The 19,245-nt window shown below is 47.1% G+C and overlaps 1 long non-coding RNA gene across 7 annotated transcripts in view; it reads left to right on the top strand.

Annotated features, from left to right (window-relative positions):
• The window catches only part of LOC109492370, a 33,147-nt gene extending 14,785 nt beyond the window's left edge, over positions 1 to 18,362 (top strand). For 6 of the 7 annotated variants that reach the window (XR_006586573.1, XR_006586571.1, XR_006586578.1 and 3 more), the window contains 4 exons: positions 149 to 1,762; positions 3,383 to 3,568; positions 15,176 to 15,329; positions 16,043 to 18,362. This is a non-coding gene — a long non-coding RNA (uncharacterized LOC109492370). Of the gene's footprint in view, positions 1 to 148; positions 1,763 to 3,382; positions 3,569 to 3,815; positions 3,940 to 15,175; positions 15,330 to 16,042 lie in introns of all 7 variants that reach the window. The other variant, XR_006586576.1, reaches the window with a different exon arrangement.
• The last annotated feature ends 883 nt before the right edge of the window (positions 18,363 to 19,245 follow it).

The following is a 19,245-nucleotide window of genomic DNA, read 5'->3' on the forward strand; positions in this document are numbered from 1 at the left end:
ACCGTCCACAAAGTGGCTTCTTTCTCTTGGGTGACGGTTCCCGCTCCTGTGCAGCCTGACCCCCACCTTACAGGCACAGTCTTAGCAAGGGCCCCGCATTGCACGCTCACTCACACCTGTGCTCTTCCGCTGTCTTCTTCTGTTCCAGGGCTCTCGGCGCTCGAGACCCCCAAACACTCAGCCTCGTGACGAAGCTTGTTCCGAGCGACCCTCGCGTCCGTGTGCAAGGTGGCGGGCAGGCGGCCGCGGGCTGGCCCTGCTCAAGGCACTGAGCCAGCGAGCGTCCCAGCAGCCTCCGCACCCATCGCTGCCTTTACGTGAGCCGGGCTTCGGCCTTCGCTTCCTGAAGGTTCCTGGACACGCCCCCCGCAGCGGGAGCATGAGCCGCAAAGCAAAACCAACGTTTCGGTTGATTCAGTCTCCCCAGGCCACATTACAGCTGGTTTACATTTCTTGATCAGAGATCTCTAATCTTGCCTTAGCACGGCCCTCGTGTGACTTCCCTCTTCCGCTGAAATTTAATTCCATTGGGCAAATATGTGTAACCGTTCGCTGCTCACGCTGTGTCCTGAGACAAGCAAGGGAGTGGGAGAGGTGCCCTTCAGAAAGGCCCAGGTGCCGCCGGACAGGGCTTCCAGGCTGCCGGCGCGGGAAGAGGGAGGGCGCTGCCTCGGTCCGGTTTCGGGGCAACAGCAGCACTGGCGGGCTTTATGCGTCTGGTCTGCCATCACTCGCTGTTTGCAAACTGGGGACCAAGGAAGCTGCTGCCGCCGTCTGAAGGGGAGCCAGTGGTGTGGGCCCCGGCCCGGGGCCAGGTGAAGACCAGTGTCCCAGATGCAGAAGTCGGGCAGAGAGTGAATTCTCCTCTCCTCTGCCTTTTTTTCCGTCCGGGCCCTCGGAGCGCTGGACGAGGCCCACCCTCGTCAGAGAGGACAACCTGCTTCACTGACTCAAATGCTAACCTCACCCAGAAACAGCCTCACAGACACAGCCTGAATCAGGTTCGAGCAAATACCCCGGGTGCCTGTGGCCCTGGTGGATGTAAAATTGACCGTCACAGGTGGACAGGCCCAGGTGGGTGTGGCCGGCTGGCCATTTCCCTGATCGCCCCTAGAGTGATGTGGTCCTCACGGCCTTCCAGGAAGTGGGCTAAGATCTGTCTGCGTGCTTTCCAGAGCGGTGAATAAGGCTCTGTCTCCCAACCTCATCCACGCCTCCCTCCGTCTGGACGTATCCATGGCGAGCGGGGCGAGCGGGTTGCGTAGGCCGAGCCTTGTCCCCAGTGACCACTGGGGAGCCGTGTGGCCGCACCTGCCTCTCGGCGCTTAGTGGGAAGAACAGAGCCAGTCCCATACAAGGAGGACGTGTTGACCGAGGGGACAAAGGTGGAATCGTTCCCCCAGGCCGGCTCGTGGTGTTATCAGCTGGAGAACGCCGTCTCGCTTGAACAGAGCCCGCCACGGCCTCACATAATGAAGTGCAAACAGGATTTTGAAAAAAGGGTGCACAGCCCACAATTTTGTAAGGAGCTCTGGTTGGACTTCCTGCCTACACTGAGTTTAATCGGTGGGCCGTCCACGTCAGGCATTTTCACGCAATGTCTACCCTTCGGCAAGGTTCCCACAGAGCACAGAAAGTGGAAAGAACCTCTTCCCATCTGCTGGGTGGCCACACATTAGGCACGGTGCTAACACCCAGCGAGAACCCGCATTTCACGTTCTTCTGCAGCGCTTTCTACGGTCAAAGCCTTCTCCTGCCTCCGGTAAGTCGAAATTTTGTTGATCGTCCCTTATTTTTCTAACCGAGACGCCTACCCGTTGGCCGGGAAACAACATGACTCATTCGAATCTAATGACCTCGGTGTGGAATTGCAATCTTGGAGATCGAGTAACGCTTCAGACCCCACCCCTCCCGAAGAGGACGGGCAAATAAGTGGTCGGGAAAGGTGCGTGGTTCTGCTTTTCCAGTTATGGGGTCAGGAGGTCGTCCGTCCCCAGGCGGCCGGCAGTTAGGGCGCCCACGATGCCACACGGTCACGAGGCACCGCCTGGACCAGACCCCGGGGCGGGACGCGTTCCGTCCAGAGGGACACAGACCGTCCGTAGGGCTCAGGTAGAGACACGGCCGCAACATCTACCGTTTGCCCCGAGATGGTGTTTCACACGTTTTAGATTACGGAGCTTAAATTAGCATGTCTGATAAGACACACGGCCTCCGTCCCGTCAGAGGGGCACCCGGTGCGGCCTCTGCGGCCAGCACCGTGACCTCCGAGCAGTCAGGGGAGTCACCGCTGGAAATTATTTATCACCGAGCAGTCATTCCATTTCAGCCTCCTGGGTCTTTTGCATCTAATTGACACAGCAATAATGGCCTATGAACTTTTGATCCAATTAATTGTTAATGAGAGGTTTGATTAGCAAATAAAGGGCCTATTAGGTTGGGTGGTTGTCTTTCTGTCATAATAGCGGGGTCAACATTCCGCAAAGGGAAAAGTGAAAGGGGTGCCGGCTATCCACCCTTTTAAATAAGCCACGTGAGCTGTGGTCTTTAACACCAATTTTGCCCTTCCCCCCCCCCCCAGAAACTCACGGGCAAGTACACACACACTATATATTTTTTAAAGTGTACTTACAGATGCTTTTAAAAAATTATAATGATCACGCTTGTCCTCAATGACTGTAATTTCGAATTCTACTGACCCAGTGCAAACAGTAGAAGAAATCCTATTTCTTTTTTTTTTTAATTTTTTTTAACGTTTATTTATTCTTGAGACAGAGAGAGACAGAGCATGAACAGGGGAGGGGCGGAGAGAGAGGGAGACACAGAATCCGAAACAGGCTCCAGGCTCTGAGCTGTCAGCACAGAGCTCGACGTGGGGCTCGAACTCAGGGACCGTGAGATCATGACCTGAGCCGAAGTCGGACGCTTAACCAACCGAGCCACCCAGGCGCCCCAGAAATCCTATTTCATCTTCTGTGATGGGCTTCCTTATATATATTTTTTCAAAATGAACATGAATTTACATTTTTCTGACTCTAAAAGTAACGTATGCTCATTGGAACGGATTGAGAGCGTCATGGAGCTCATTTTTGGCAAGTGAAGGCCAGCCACGACTCCGCCGCTGGGAGGGAGTAATGGCTAGCGCCCTGTTGCCCGTCAGACCCCGTGGGTGGGCTGGGCACCTCCAGGGGGCGCTGTTCGTGCCTGGATCCACCTGAGTGGCTGGGAAGTGGGGCTGTGCCCACCTGCACAAGCGCTGGCCCGGCCTGGACGTTCTTGTACATGTACTTATGTGAATATGTGCATCTGTGTGGTTTAAAAAATGGGCTAGTTTTGTTGGAATCCTACGTTTACAGTAAACTTATAAATTGCTTTCTCCAAGAGATCTTCTTGTCATGTTCTGAGTCCTCCCTGAAGAATGTGAAGTCGTAGGACGCCTGTCTGCTGGCTTTCATTGGTGCTTGGTGCATAGAAACTGTTTCTCTACCCGTCACGTGTGTGTGGGGTCCCAGACCACCCCGGCGAGACCCGCGGTAATGAGGACTGGTTTCTGCTCTGCCTGCGACAGGTAAGTCAGCAGGAAGCGCCGGTGTGCTGGGTGCTCACAAGGACCGCTCTCAACTCCAGGTGCCACTTGCTGTGTGACAGGGTCACAGCGTGCCCGGAGAAGCTTCTGCTGAGAGTTCACCTGCAGAGCTTCGCACTTGTGATGCTAATATATTTTTGAGAGTGAACACATCAAGTTGTCAATCAATCCAGCCTACAGATCGTGGCATTTCAGCTCCCTGACTTATTAAGTGTGTGACCTTCTGCAGCGAGCTCAGCTCCTGGGAGCCCCACGACCCTTCTCCATGTGAAGAGTGGGTGATCACGGGTGAGCCTCGGAGCCCGTCTGTTCTGAGGCACTGGGACCCGGAAAGCATTCGGCAAATAAGAACCGTGAGTGCCGTTCTTTTTTATAGCACAATTCTAGTAACGGGAGTCAGATATCCGCATGGGGTGTGGTTGAGTTAAATCCAATGGCCCTGTTCTTAAACGGTAGACAAAATGGGTGCACTGATAACACGGACAGAGGGACAGAAGGTGGATGATCGTACTTGGAAGCTGCCAGGCATGGGCCACGTGAACCGAACGTTGGAGCCTTCGGGCAGCCGAGGACGATGGGGTTTAATCGCACTCTTACACTTGGTGGGTTCGCCCTCAACAACAGGGGCACGTATTTTGCATATTGAAACAGTTTGTTTTACCTCTGGTTCCACGTCGTCTAAGCCTGACAAAGGCAGGTCAGGCTGAGCAGCCCAGGACCTTCTCTCACCATGGAAAGAAGGGGCCCTGTGTGTTTTCAGAGCCACGCCAAGCAGGAGGGGAAGTGTCTCGAGGGAGGACATGCACTGGGACTACCTGGAAGGAGAAGTGAATGGAGACAGCGGGAAGAGGCAGGCATAGAGCAGGGCAGGTATGTTCAGGCTGGTGCAGGGACTCTAGGCACAATTCGTGGTGGGGTCAGGGGGACATGCTTCTTGAAGAAGCCCAGCACCTGGCTGCCCCACCAGGGTGGGGCAGGGGGAGCAGTGGCAGACGGGCCAGACTGGGGCTCAGCTCGCGGATGCCTGCCACCCTCTCATGCCATCTGGTCTCTGTGCACGGGTGTGGAGATGTGGAGACACCTGGCGAATTGGTGGTGGGACAGGAGGCCACAAAGATTTTTTGGAAGCGATACGAATGGTAAAGAGGTTGACTCTGGAGCAAGATGGCAGCGTCTTGCTCCAGATGACCAGATGGCACTTTTGTATCTTAGCGGTGCTCCGTGCGCTCTCTGGGTCAGACGATCCACCTCAAGGACCCAGCGAGGCAGCCAGGCTCCTTTCCACCCCCACCATCACGGGATCATCTGACCACCCCTCTCCCCACCTTCACTCAGGGACCATCTTGAACCAGAGGAGGGGGAAAGTCTGGAAGGAGACCAGTTACTCCAGAGAGATCACGTTTCCTTTCGTAAGAAACCGCCAAACTGTCTCCCAAAGTGGCTGCACCGCGTGGCACCCCCACCAGCGATGAGTGAGAGACCCTCGTGCTCCACGCCCCCGCCAGCCTTTGCTTTGTCAGCGTTCCAGATTTTGGCCATACGTGTATAATGGTATTTCGCTGCTTGGTTTTTGTTTTTTAACTCGCATTTGCCGAGTGACATGTGACACAGAGCATCTTCCCGTATGCCCGCCGGCCTTCTGTATGTCGTCTTTGGTGAAGCGACCGTTGCCGTCTTTCATCCGTTGATTAACCAGGTTGTTTATTTTCTTGTTGTGGAGTGTCAAAAGTTCTTTGTGTCTGTGGGATGCGAGTGCTTCGTCAGACGCGTCTTTGGCAACTATCTTCTTCCAGCACTGGCTCATCTTCTCCTTTTCTAGACGCTTCTTTCGCAGAGCAGAAGCTTTTAATGTTAGGTCCGGCTAATCAGTTCTTTCTTTCACGGATCGTGCCTTTGATCCATGGAAAAAGACGTACGCAAAGTCAGTTGGGTTTTCTCTTATTCCAGGAGTGTTCTAGTTTTGTGTTTTACATTTAAGTCTGTGATCCGTTTTGAGCTAAGTTTTATGAAGAGTGTGAGGACTGTGTCTGTATTCATTTTTTTCTGCGTGTACATGTGGACATCCGGTTGTCCCAGCACCAGTTGTTGAAAGGATTGTCTTTGCTCTTTGTCAAAGGTCAATTGCCTCTATGTATGTGGGTCTATTTCTGGGCTTTCTATGGTGTTTCATCGACCTATTTGTCTGTTCTTGGTTGTTGTCACTTTATAGCAAGTTATTAAGTCAAGTGGTGTGAACCTTCCAACTTTGTTCTGCTTCAGGATTGCATTGGCTATTCTGCTTTTTTGCCTCTCCGTATAAACGTTGGGGTCAATGTTTTGGTATCCACAAAATAACTTGCTGGAATTTTGATTGGGATTGCATCGAATCTATGGGCCAAGTTGAAAAGACTGACATCTTGACGATGTTGAGTCTTCCTACAAATGAACATGTGATATCTCTCCACTCATTTACTTCTTTGATTTCGTTCATCAGAGTTTTGTAGGTCTTCATATAAACCTTTTACATATCTTGTTAGCTTTATGTCCACAACGTTCGTTGTTTACAATGCTAATATTAATTGTATTGTGCTTTTAATTTCAAATTCTACTTGTTTCGCATTGGCATATAGGATAATTGAATTTTGTGTATTAACCTTGTATCCTGAACCTTGATTTTATGGTTATTGTTTCCTGGAGTTTTTGGTAGACTCTTCTGAATTATCTACGTAGACAATCATGGCATCTGTGATCGAAGTCAATTTTATTTTTTCCTTCTCAATCTGTATACTTGTGTTTCCTTTTCTTTTCTTTTCTTATTGCACTAGCTAGTACTCCCAGTACGATGTTGAAAAGGGGTGGTGAGAGGGGACATTTTTGCTTTGGTCCTACTCTTATTGGAAAAGCCTCCAGTTTCCCATCATCGAGTATGTTGTTGACTGAGTTCTTTTTGCTTGTTTGTGTGTTTGTTTTGTTTGGTTAATATTCTTTTTCAAGTCGAGGCTGTTCCTCTCCCAGTTCTACTTCACTAAGTTTTTATCATGAATCAGTGGTGGATTTTTGTCAAATGCTTTTTGCCCATCTATTGACATGATAGTGTGATTTTTCTTTTTTAGCTTGTTGGTATGATGTATTACATTAAATGATTTTTGAATGCCAGACTAGCTTTGCATAGCTGAGATAAATTCCACTTGATTGTGGTGTTAATTATTTTTATACATTCTTGGATTTAATTTGCTAATATTTTCTGGAGTGGTTTTTGCATCTGCGTTTGGGAGAGATACTGGTCTGTAGTTTTCCTTTGCTGGTAATGATTTGTCTGGTTTAGTATTAGGGTAATGCTGGCATTATAGAATGAGTTAGAAAGTATCCCATCTGCTTCTAACCTCTGAAAGAGATTGTAGAGAATGGGTATAATTTCTTCCTTAAATGTTTGGTAGAATTAATCCGTGAACCTATCTGGGTTTTGAAAGGTTGTTGACTTTTTTACGTAATTTCTTTACAGATATAGGCTTATTAATTTATTTCTTCTTGTGTGAGTTCTGGCAGATTGTGTTTTTAAAGGAATTGGTTCATTTCAGCTAGGGTATCAAATTAGTGGTTTTAGAATTGTTCATAGTATTTGGTTATTATCCTTTTAATATCTATAGGACCTGTAGTTATGTTTTCTCTTTCCTTTCTGATACTAGCGATTTGTGTCCTCTCTCTTTCTCAGGTAGCCCAACATACACTTATTGGTTTTATTGCTTTTTTCAAAAACACTAGCTTTTGCTTTCATTGTTTTTCTCTATTGATTTCCTGTTTTCAGTTTTGTTGACTTCTTCTCTAATTCTTACTATCTCTTTACTTCTGTTTACTTTGGGTTTAATTTCTTTTCTTAATTTCTTTTTCTAGTTCCCACATTGATTTCGGATCTTTGTTTCTTTTTCAATATGTGCATTTAAAGCTATAAATTTCTGTCTAACATTGCTTTCACTGCATCCCACAAACGCTGATAAATTGTGTTTTCATTTTCATTTACCTCAAAATATTTTTAATGCTTATTTATTTTTGATAGAGCATGAGGAGGGGATGGGCAGAGAGGGAGGGAGGGGCAGAGAGAGAGAGGGGGACAGAGGATCCGAAGTGGGCTCTGCGCTGACAGCAGTGAGCCGATGTGGGTTTAAACTCACAAACGGTGAGATCATGACCTGAGCTGAGATCGGACGCTCAAACCGACTCCCCTATTTCAAAATATTTTTAAAATAAAATATTTTTCAAAATATTTTTAAATTACTCTTTATGTGTTTAAATTATTAATGTGTTTTAATTATTATTATTAAATGTGTTTATTTTTAAATTACTCTTTATGTGTTTTCCTTGACGCATGTGTTAATTGGAAGTGTGTGGTTGAATGCGTTTAGGGATTTTCTAGCTCTCTTCCTGTTACTTATTTCTAGTTCAATTCCATGTGGTCTGAACGAAGGTGTTGTGTGACTTCTGCTCTTTTGTGTTTGTGTGTGTCCTAAGGCCCAGAAGGTGGTCGGTCTCGGTGAATGTTCCATGTGTGTTTGAGAAGAGTGTGTTCTGTATTGTTGGGTGAAATAGTCTACAGATGTCAGTTAGGCCCTGTTGACTAATGGTGTCGTTCAGTCCAGTTATGCCCTTACGATATTCTGCCTTCTGGATCTGTCTGTTTGTGATGGAAGGATGGTTAAGTGTTCAACTGTGGCAGTGGGTTTTTCTTTTTCTCTTTGCAGTCCTGTTAGCTTTTGCCCCATGTGGTTCGATGCTCTGTTTTAGGTATACAGATCCTATGTCTTCTTGGCGAAGTGGCCCCTTTTAACTATGTAATACCCCCTTTTCTATCCTTGATAACTATTTTTGTTTTGAATTTTCTCTGTCTGAAATTAATATAGCTTTGCTTCCTTTCTTCTGGTTAGTGCCAGCCTGGTATGCTTTTCTCCATCTATTTACTTTTACTCCATACGTGTCTTATAATCACAGCGGGTTTCTTCTGGATGGTGTGTACCTGTGTCTTGTTTCTGATCCACTCTGACAGTCTCTGTTATTTAGTCAAGGTATTTGGACCACTGAGGCTCGGTGGTTATTGGTATAGCTGGAGTAATGTCTACTGAATTTGTCGCCCTTTCCTCTTTGTGGTTTGAGTGGAGTATTTTGCATGATTCCATTTTATCTCTTTACTTAGCATGTGAGTCATACTTCTTTTTAGTTTACTTTTGTCGTGGTCCCCCTGGCATTCGTAGTACACATTCACAAGCGAGCCACACATCCACTTCCAAATAATGCTACACTAATTCACAGGTAGTGAAAATATCTTATAATAAAAACATCTTAATTGCTACCTCTCATCGCTTGTACAGTGACTGTTATTTATTTTACTTAAAAATTTTTTTACATTTATTTTTTTTTTTTTGAGAGCTAGACACAGTGTGAGCAGGGGAGGAGCAGGGAGAGAGAGGGAGACGCAGAATCGGAAGCAGGCTCCAGGCTCTGAGGTGTCAGCACAGAGCCCGACATGGGGCTCGAACTCAAGAACCGCGAGATCATGACCTGAGCCGAAGTTGGATGCTCAACTCACTGAGCCACCCAGGAGCCCCTGTTTTACTTATATATAAGCTGCGTAAGCACACGTCTTTTCATGGATATGAATATATACACACGCATAAGATATATACATAAGATAAGAATCAGATACATTGTTGCATATACATCAATTAAAAATAAAAAAACCAAGTTTTTTATTTTACCTTCACTTACTCATTCTCCAATGCTTTTCGTTTCTTTATGTTGAGCTGAGTATCTTTGTTGTGGTTTTGGGAGGTTTTTTAAATCTTCTCTCTTAGTCTTTTTTATTCTTCTTTTCTTTTAGTCTTCTCCTCCGTCAAAAAACTTCTTTCAACATTTCTTGCAAGGCAAGTCTACTGGCAATAAATTTCCTCAGTTTTCGTTTTTCTGGGAAAGTCTTTACTTCTCCTTCACTTTTGAAGCATAATTTTGCAGAACCCCAAGTTTTTGTTTTCAGTTTTGTGTCTCTCAGCGATTTAAATATCTTGCTCTGTTCCTTTCCTGCTTTCATGCCTTCTGAGTACAAGTCGGAGGAAATTCTTACATTCGTTTCTCTGTAAGTAAGGTGTTTCGTTTTTGGTTTTCTGGTTTCCTTCAAGATTTTTTTCTTTCACTTCGATTTTGTGCAGCTTGAAGGTGATGTGCCCGGATCTGGTCTTGGTGCCACTGGCCCCTCTTGGTGGTGTTCTCTGAGCATCCTGCACTGCGATCTGGGGTCTGACATTCACGTGGGAAAACTGGAAGTCGTGATTGCTGCAAATATTCTCTTCTGTTCCTCTCTTGCTTCTCCTGGCATTTCTGTTCTAGGTATTACACCTTTGTAGTCGCCCCACAGTCCCTGGGTATCCTGTGGGCATTTTTTGTTTGCTTGTTTTTTGTTTTTCGTCTTGTTCTCTTTTCAGTTTTTGAAGTTTCAGTTGACATAACCTCAAATCCAGATGCTCTTTCCTCAGCCGTAGCCAGTCCACTCATCAGCCCATCAAAGGCATTCTTCATTTCTAAAAGGGGTTTTGATCTCTAGCACGTCTTTGGATTCTTTCTTCACGTTCGCCCCTCTCCGCTCCCATGGCCACCTGCCCTTGCATTCCCCTTGTCCATCAGAGCCCTTAGCGTGTGAATCCCGGTTGGTTTACACTCCCCGTGTGATCATTCCAACATCCTTGCCTTGTCGAACGCTCTGATGCTTGCTCTGTCTCTTCAAATTGGTTTTTGCCTTTTAGTCTGCCTTGTGAGTTTTGACACGCTGTACGAGGTAAAAGGAACTGCTGTAAGTGAGCATCTCCAGTGTGGCAGTGAGCAGTGGGGAGAGGGGTGTTTTCTACTCCTCTGGTTAAGTCTTGGGGTTTTAGTGAGTGCATGCTCCCAGACCGTGTCCCTCTGTGTTTTCCTCCCTTGTTGACCGGGGCTGGTTGGCTAGAGTGGGTTGTATTTGGGTACTTCCCTTGTCCCACGTAGAAGGCTGGAGCTGACAGGGCCTGGGTAGTCCCCTTCCCCTGGGTCACCTAGGCTCTGATAATACTCTAGCAGATCGGGCTCTGTCAGCCCCTTTCTCACGGGGCAGGCTTTGTTCAGAACGACAGAAAGCTGCAGTGACTTTCTAAATGGCTCCTTTCCCACATCCCCTGCTGGAAGTCTGAGGGGATTGCGTTCTAGTATTTACTGTGGGGAACTGGTCAAGCCCCTGGGGGTAAATCTCACAATATTGTGGGAGTCCCTCTACGACTGGGTCCCCTTGGAGCTCTTAACTCCCAGAATTGTCCACCCTGAGCCTCTAGGAATTCTTCAACTGTAGTTCAGGTTTTCCACTCTTGTTCTGGTTCCTACTCTGGGCTCCTTCTCCAGGAAGCCATAACTGGCTGAGTCACTGGTCTCTCCCACCTGTGGGCAGCCGTCTTCCCTGTGGCCTCTCCTCTCTTACAGGCCCAAAGAAAGTTGTTGATTCTTCAGCCGGTTAGTGTTCTATTTCCTGTTAGGATGCATGTTAAGCCCAAGGTCCTCTTGAGAGGTTCTTAAATCAACAAAAATAATTTGCTTACTGACCTGTATAAATACGGGGCTGATGATAAGTCAACAAAAGGAGCAGACACGATCGTTTTGAAACTGTAGTCACTTCCTGATACAAAGATTATGTCTTGAACTATGTTTACATGATAGTAGGTAAAGCAGAGATTCAATAAATACCTTGTTATTTAATAAAGAAAAGTCAGCTTGATTATTTCAAGCCAAAGGATTTAACTCCAGGAACCGAATGATCTGAATCAGTTATCGACCTTGACTAAATTAACCGGCTAATTGTCAAATTTTTACCTATTCTCTCCTCTTCTTCTCTTAGATCAAATAATACGACCACTTACTTCTTAAAACTCGTAAAGCGTGAAGATTAAAACTCTTTACCTCAAGGGCCCCAATGAAATTAGTAGGCCAGATTCCAACTATAATGGCATAATTGAGACAGCAGCAGACTCCCGCCACAGCCAGCTACAAAACTCGACAAAACACGGAAGCAGTGGTTTTCATTCAGTGTATCACACGCAGGGCAAGAAAGTGAAATGCAGGTGGGGAGTCCCATGATTCCCCAGCTCTCACCTGGTGATCGTCTACTTCCCACGTCAAAATGTAACAAATTGGATGCAGACAGTGGGAAATATCCGGCATAAAGTAAGAAGTCTAGAATGTAAAGATGTGGGGCCCAGGGGTGACTCAGTCAGTTGAGCATCCAACTTCGGCTCGGGTCATGATCCCGGGGTCCATGGCTTCGAGCCCTGTGTCCAGCTCTGTGCTGACAGCTCGGAGCATGGAGCTTGCTTCGGATTCTGTGTCCCCCTCTCTCTCTGCCCTTCCCCTGCTCACACTCTGTCTCCCTCTCAAAAATAAATACTCGTTAAAAAATTAAAAATGAAATAAAATGTGAAGATGTACAATATTGAATGTAAATAACCTTATAGTAAACATGAAATGTAATAAGAGTTTTAGATGAGAAGGTAATAGATGAAATAAAAAATTTTAACTATGAATCCAAGAAAAAAAAATAGCAATGAACAGACAGACAAACAAAAAAGCATATCATGGCTAAATAATAAATGAAGAGTGAAATGGTTGATTTAACTCAATCATCACACACAGAAAGTGAATTATAAGGCCGAAATTTCAGACTGGTTAGGCAAGTTGGACCCAACTAAATTCTGTCTCTCAGAGGCGTGTTTCGTATATAAAGACAGATACTAAAAGTGGGAGGACAGGATAGATGTGCCCTGCAAAGACATGACAGAGCTGGTCTGCTTATGTTGGTATCAGGCAAAGGATGAGCTGGGCTATATCCACTCTAGAACGTTCTAATCGTCAGAAGGCAATGCCAATCAAGTACACGAAACAGCACAACCACAGTCTGGAGGAAAGAGTCACAGCACAGGTGTGTGACCAAAGACTTGGGTCAGGGATTTTCATACATGTGTAACATCCGGATACAAGCCTTTGTGCACACAGGGCGGGCGGGGGGGGGGGGGCACAGGCATGCATGCATTTTACAAACTGCATCTGTGCGATGCATAGATATATACACACATATGCAAAAAGAACCAGCAGGAAAACTTATTTCTCAAGAAGAGAAGGACAAATCCCACGTGATCTCATGTATACGTAGAAACAAAAGAGGGGACAGAAATGACAAAGAAAAACAGAACTCAGACCCAGAGCACAGGCTGGCGGTGCCAGAGGCAGGGCCGAAGAGGGTCAGAAAGTACAGACTTCCAGTTATAAAATAAGTAAGTTCTGGGGATGGAAGGCAGAGCACGGGGATTACAGTTCCTGACGCTATTGTGTTAGAAACGCCTTGTAATGGGACGACCATCCTAACTGAAAAGTGGACAAGCTATTTGAACAGATACGCCTCAAAAGAAGGTACATACATGGCAGTCTGCTCTTGAAAGATGTCCAGGGTTGTGAGTCATCAGGTGTGTATACAGCACATTCACAACGACCTCAGATCTCTGTACAACTTAAAAGGATGAACGGTGCCAACGGCCAGAGAGGACGAAGCCAACAGAGCCCTTGCACACTTCTGGGGAGTAGACAGCGGGACAGTCCTCACGTGAAGCAATTGTAACGTTAAACATGCACCTGCTACGTGAGCCACTCCTAAGTCCTTACGTCGGAGAAATGAAAACTTACATCCATGAAAATGACTAGTACCAAAATGTTCACAGCAGCTTTATTCTATCAATGGATAGATACTGATAGATACGTTAGCTAGATCTATCGATGTGTAAACAAATCGCCATGCATTCATACCATGAAAGAATATTCGGCTATGAAAACAAGTGAATTACTGATGCTCCCAACACAGGTACACCTCACAGCCTCATGGTGAACAGAAGAGCCCAGACATAAATGAGAAGAAATGTGTAATTCCACTCACATGAAATTCTGGAACCGGCAAAATACAAGTCAGATCAACGTGGGCCTGCGGAAGGGCCTATCCCTTGAGAGGAGGCCCAACAGAACTTTCTGGAGAGATAGTAATGCTCTATGTTTTGATGGCAGGAGTTTGTTCTCGGTAAGCATTTGTGCTGCCCCGCGTCACATGCTTGCATGAGGGATGCGGTTCCTGCGTAAACACGACCGCGGCTCATCTGTCTTCACCGCGTTCGGTCAGGTCTGGAGACGTGTGGCTGTGTGTCTCAGGAAGGTGACAATCGAGGGCTAATCCGATTCTAACAGCATCAACAACTTCCGCCAGGCTCTCCCACCGCTGAGTTCTGGGCGTCCTGAGAATAGACCTATTGTTTGCAAAGCCAACAAGTAAAATTCTTTCATCCAAGGCTGACTCACCCACGGTCATGTTACCCAACTAAACTCTTTTCAATCGTGTGAGTCCTTGCTAGTGGCCATTTACGACTGGTCACCGTGCGTCTTTACTTTGAAATCTCTAAATTTTCCTGAAGGATGCAATTCTCCTGTCTCCACCTAATGCATCAATTATTCAAGCTTTATGAACATTTCCCCAATTATGCCTTTGATTTACTGCTTCAAGCAGTCTGCATTATCTAGAATACATCTGTGAATGTCACTCACGATTTATGCTCTCTCCAGTTTACTGGCCTCATACACTTCGAGGTGCTACTGATTTCATTTCTTTATTTTCCTTCAAAGCCCACAGAGTCCAATGTTTTCTACTTTGCTTAGATTGTTGTTTTGTCATTAAAATTTGTTTTGGCTCCTTCCCATCTCTTCCATCAGTATGTTATAATCTCACAATTAAAATGTCTAATTTATTTCCTCATGTTCCCGATGTTATTGAAATTGGCTAGCACTCTCTAGAAAGGATGCCAAGATCTTAATAGGCACCAAGGTAACAAAACATTTTGTCTCCTTTTATTTTCTGTTTCCATTATACTAACAAAATAAAATATTTAACCTATAGTCGGATGGAATTCAATTTACCTGTATTTATTTTAGAAATAAATTACTTTGCAACTTTAAGTAACATTGCTTTTATGATTTTCCGTTGAGAACGGAAGTATTGCTATAAAACGGAAAGTTAAGATGTTCATTTTAACAAAACTGTAACTTTAAAATGTAGCTCTCAATGACAGACAATGCTTTACGAGAACGGAGAGCAGTTTACCTTCATTGTCTTTTGGGGGCTGATCTGCCTTTAAATTATTAATCTGACAAGTAGAATAGCGGTATTGGAATTTTAAAAATGTAATCTGAAGTTTAACTGCTTTGCCTGGGCACTCAAGATTGTCTTTGTGAAGTTTTCTTCACTCTGATGTCAACTTTTATTATTGATTGAAATAATTATTAAATTCATCCCAGAAATAGATGGGTCTGGAACTCTGGGACGAGCAGAGCCCATCCGTGGGCTTGAGGGTCTGTGTCTAGGGTGGTCTTTTAGGCGCTCAACCTGCAAGGCTCCCAGAAACCTACTCTCGGGCTCTCCACAGATCATCGCTCACCGAATCCATCCTGCCAGCCAAGAGGAGAGGCGGTGCCAGGCACTAGAACTATTAGAACGAAGCACTTCTTCATTCATTTCTTCTGCAGGTGTTTACTGAAGTCCCAGGAGGCACCGGGCTACATCCACAGCTGGAAACAAAACCAACTGGCCACCGCCCTCACTTTGGACTCGCGACAACCAGGCGGTGCTTGAAGGGACAGTGATGACTGGATCTCACTTCAGTGACCACACGGGACCCAGGTAGTGGCTACATTCTGATCGCTGCATAATAAGTCACCCCAAAACTCAGTGGCTGAAGACAGCAATTCAGTTTTAGCGCTGGCGGTTCCGTGGGTTGCTGGGGCTGGATCTCCACCGTGTTGGCGTGCAAGATGGCGTGCTCACACATCTGGCGTTGGCTCTGGCTGTGGCCTGGTTGCTCAGCCCTCGGCCAGGGAGCCACAGTGTGGCCACTCTCCGCGTGGGACTTCTCCTGGCACGCGTGTGTCCAGAGGGAACGTACCGAGGGCAAGCGTCCCAAGAGGCAAGGAGAGGAAGCTTCCAGGCTAGCTGAAGGCTCTAACCGGACGGTTGCAGTGGCCTTTACACTGAGCTGGCTTGGTCTGAGCAGTCATAGGTTCCTCCCATAGTCAACGGGGAAAAACAACAACAAAAAACTTCACCTCAGAGTGGGAGAGGGGCAAGGTCCCGTTGAGGGGAGAGCACGTGGGATGGGAGGAGATGGTGCAGTCAGCTTTGGAAAATAAGATTTACCACCGGCTCTAAGAAAGCTCCTGTGAATGTGTGACATCTATTCTAAGGTCCCTTATTAACATATCAAGTCCGTAAACGGTAAGTCTAATAAACATGTATTGTGTTAGTGTGCAAGTGGTCCAAACATCTTACACACGTAAGCTCACTTACTCCGATGACCTCCCGAAGAAGTGACTAACATCACTATTTTCACTTTGCAGGTAAGGACATTGACCCAAGACACCAACAAGATGCAAAGTCTACGCATCGGTGAAGAGACTAGAACTGTCTCTCTGTTGCTGCACCACACGGTATAGGGTGCGTCCTGTGTCACATGGACACTGCTGAGCAGGCGTCACCCAGAAAAGCAGGTGGACAGGGGCTCTGGGCAAATTAAATACTCACGGAGGATTTCAGCGGAGGAGGGAGAAGGGAAAGAACTTGTGACTGGAGTAAGGTGAAGGAAGGCTGGGGCACAAAGGACACGGGAAAGAGGTGCGGGCACAGCCCAGGGGCTCTGGAGGCTCATCTGGAACTTTAGATGTCTTTCTTGATGAGAAAGAAAAACTCTGAAATATTTTCAGTACAGGAGTTGTGTGGCCAGACGTGTGGCTTCCAAAGACCACCCTGGGTGCTGTGCGAGAAGGGACTGGAGAAGGCTGGGCGTGGGGACCGAGAGCCAGGGTCCGCCAGGGGGTGGCTCCATTCGTTCACGGGAAGACTAAGGCTGAGCCCCAGGTGGGGCCGGAGATGAAGGACAGTGGACATGCTCGGTACAGGCACGTCGCTGAGGAGCTGCACGGGCAGGACGTGGCAGGGGGTGCTGTGCTGAGATGCCTTCCTGGACACCGGTTCCCATGATGAAGGCTGTGCTGTCGGGGGCACCTGCTTCCAAGATGGGGAACAGGGCAAGAGGCAGACTGGGGGAGAAAACTGTCCGCTTCCTTGCCTCACTCTTCTGGAAGCCTGTGTTGAAGGCAGGAAGACATGAGCAGCATATCCACAATACGCTGGACCACACCCTTCGAGCTCCTGTGTTCGCGCACACCTCTCCAGGGGCTGATGCCCTGAATCTTGGACCACGTGGTCAAGATGCAATCGTGCTGTGGCTTGGGAAGGAGGCAGATCTGTAGGTCCCATGGTGCCCTTATCGTGAGAGTAGTCTGGACACTGGTCACAAAGACCTCGAGCCTCCTCTTGTGGGTGTCACATGTCCTAGCCAATTGGACGTTGGGTGTGGCATGGGGATGGTCAGGTGGGGTGGAGGGAGGGAGGGGAAAAGAGTGACGTCAGGATGAGATGAGAGAGGTCAGGGGCACGTGGGGTACCCGAAAGGGAACACGGGGAGAATCGGTATCGTTGTTCCCATGTTGAGACTAACACTGTGTCTCACCGGCAATGAGAAAGATCAAAAGAAAACACCCTCCCCACCTTCAAATTGCTTGTGAGGCCGACTCCGTGCAAGTGACAGGGGGTGTTTTGCAGCTGCTGCGAGAGGGACACCAGGGCCGTCAGCAGCCGGAGCTGGAGAGGGTTCTGCAGAAGGGGACGATGTTTCATCCTTCTGGACCCATCAGTTTCCAGGCGGGAACAGCCCTCCAACTGTGGGCACAAGAGTACTTCGTGCTTCCAGATACTGAAAAGAAAAATCTAACATCATTTAAGTGGGGGTTATAGATTGACATTTTCTTTATAAAGCCGACTTCTAGACGGCTTCAGAGTAGCTCTTCCGGTTTTGAAACAGGCCAGCTATATTCATTACATTGACTCTCTTTCAGATCTTGATGCTTGGAGAATAATTCCTCATTGGTATTTATTTTGCTCTAAATTAGCTATTTGCTTATTGACCCAAAATAGTTATCATCTCAGCTGGAAATATATTGGAACTCTGGTTGCCAAACAAATATTCAGCAAAAGATGGAGAAAAGCATATGGGGAGGAAAACCCCACCAAGTCTGGGCTGCTGGTGCTCTGGAAGGCGCTCTGGCGGGCCGCCATGTGCCCCGCTGCACGCAGGCACCGGGGTGACAGTGATCGATTCGGCAGTGGGGAGGTGTTAATGATATTCAGCGCTGATGGCTGAGATATTTATCATCTCTGCATTTATCATTATAAAGAGGACGCCAGAGCTAATTAAAGTCTGGGCTAACAGGGTGACCGGGGAGTCTGGGGGGCACCGACGCCCAGAAAGACCTGGGAAAGCTTCCAGCAGGAAGGACACCAACCTTACAGCAAAGCCAATTAACTTAATTCTTCGGGAAAGCGTGTGTGGCACTTTCATTTGGCTAAACTGGAGGACGGGTTTCAAGCACGTCTCCTATTTTGTGCCGAAACCGCAGGCTTGCTAACAGACAGTGACTGCTGTGTTCCCTCACTCTGCTCCCAGCCCTACCCAACCCCATCTCAGAAAATCCTTACGCTTGGGGCGCCTGGGGGGCTCAGCCGGTTAAGGGTCCGACTTCGGCTCACGTCGCGATCTCACGGTGCGTGGGTTCGAGCCCCGCGTCGGGCTCTGTGCTGACAGCTCAGAGCCTGGAGCCTGCTTCGGAGTCTGTCTGTCTGTCTGTCTCTCTCTGTCCCTCCCTGACTCACACTCTGTCTCTCTCCCTCCCAAAAATAAATAAAATTTAAAAAATTAAAAAAATAAAATCCTTACATTTAGAAAATGTTTTTAAACATAGAGGCCTCTGGGTTTTGTTTGCGCAGCACAGCACGGCTCTCTATGGCTGCTTCAGGATTTTCTGAAATTTTCTACATGTGTAAGTTGGAAGATAAATTCCGGACCTTGTATTCCCTGCTTCATGCAAATCACTGGCATACGTATTGAGACTAATACACAGACCACAGGACTGTGGTGTAAACATTCCACAAGCTTCGATTTCCAAAGTGTAGTTTCCTCAAGGCGTTTTCATTAGTATGATTCCCCCCCCTTAGTATCCATGACAATAAATGGCATCATTAAAGAATGGAATTTAATTTTTCCTTTATGAGTTTTAATTAGACACTGACATTTTGATTCTTCTTCTCCACCGAATACCGATCTATAGCCTGTCGTTTTGGGAGGTTCAGCTCACCTCTTCGTCTTGAGTCTGATCCAGGAAAATCGATGATGCCCTTGGAGAAAGCTCTCTGCAAAGGAGGGCGGACAGACTGTATTGAAGAACGTTGGTCTTGACCTTTTGTGGAATGGGGGGACTCTCCGTGGGCCCCTCCCCTTCTGAATGGACACCGGTGGCCCCCACACCGCCCCTGACTTGACGGTGTGACAGGAAAGTGGGGAAGAGTTAGTGTAGCATTTAACGGTATCAGTCCCAAAGATTGACTTAGTCCCGATTTAAGGCAAAGATTAAAAAAGGCTTTTCTCCCTGTGGAACGAAGGAGGAGGTACATTTCTTGAAAGGACACGGGAAATGACATTTGTGCC

The sequence above is a fragment of the Felis catus genome, chromosome A1, assembly GCF_018350175.1.
Source record: "Felis catus isolate Fca126 chromosome A1, F.catus_Fca126_mat1.0, whole genome shotgun sequence".
NCBI lineage: Eukaryota > Metazoa > Chordata > Mammalia > Carnivora > Felidae > Felis > Felis catus.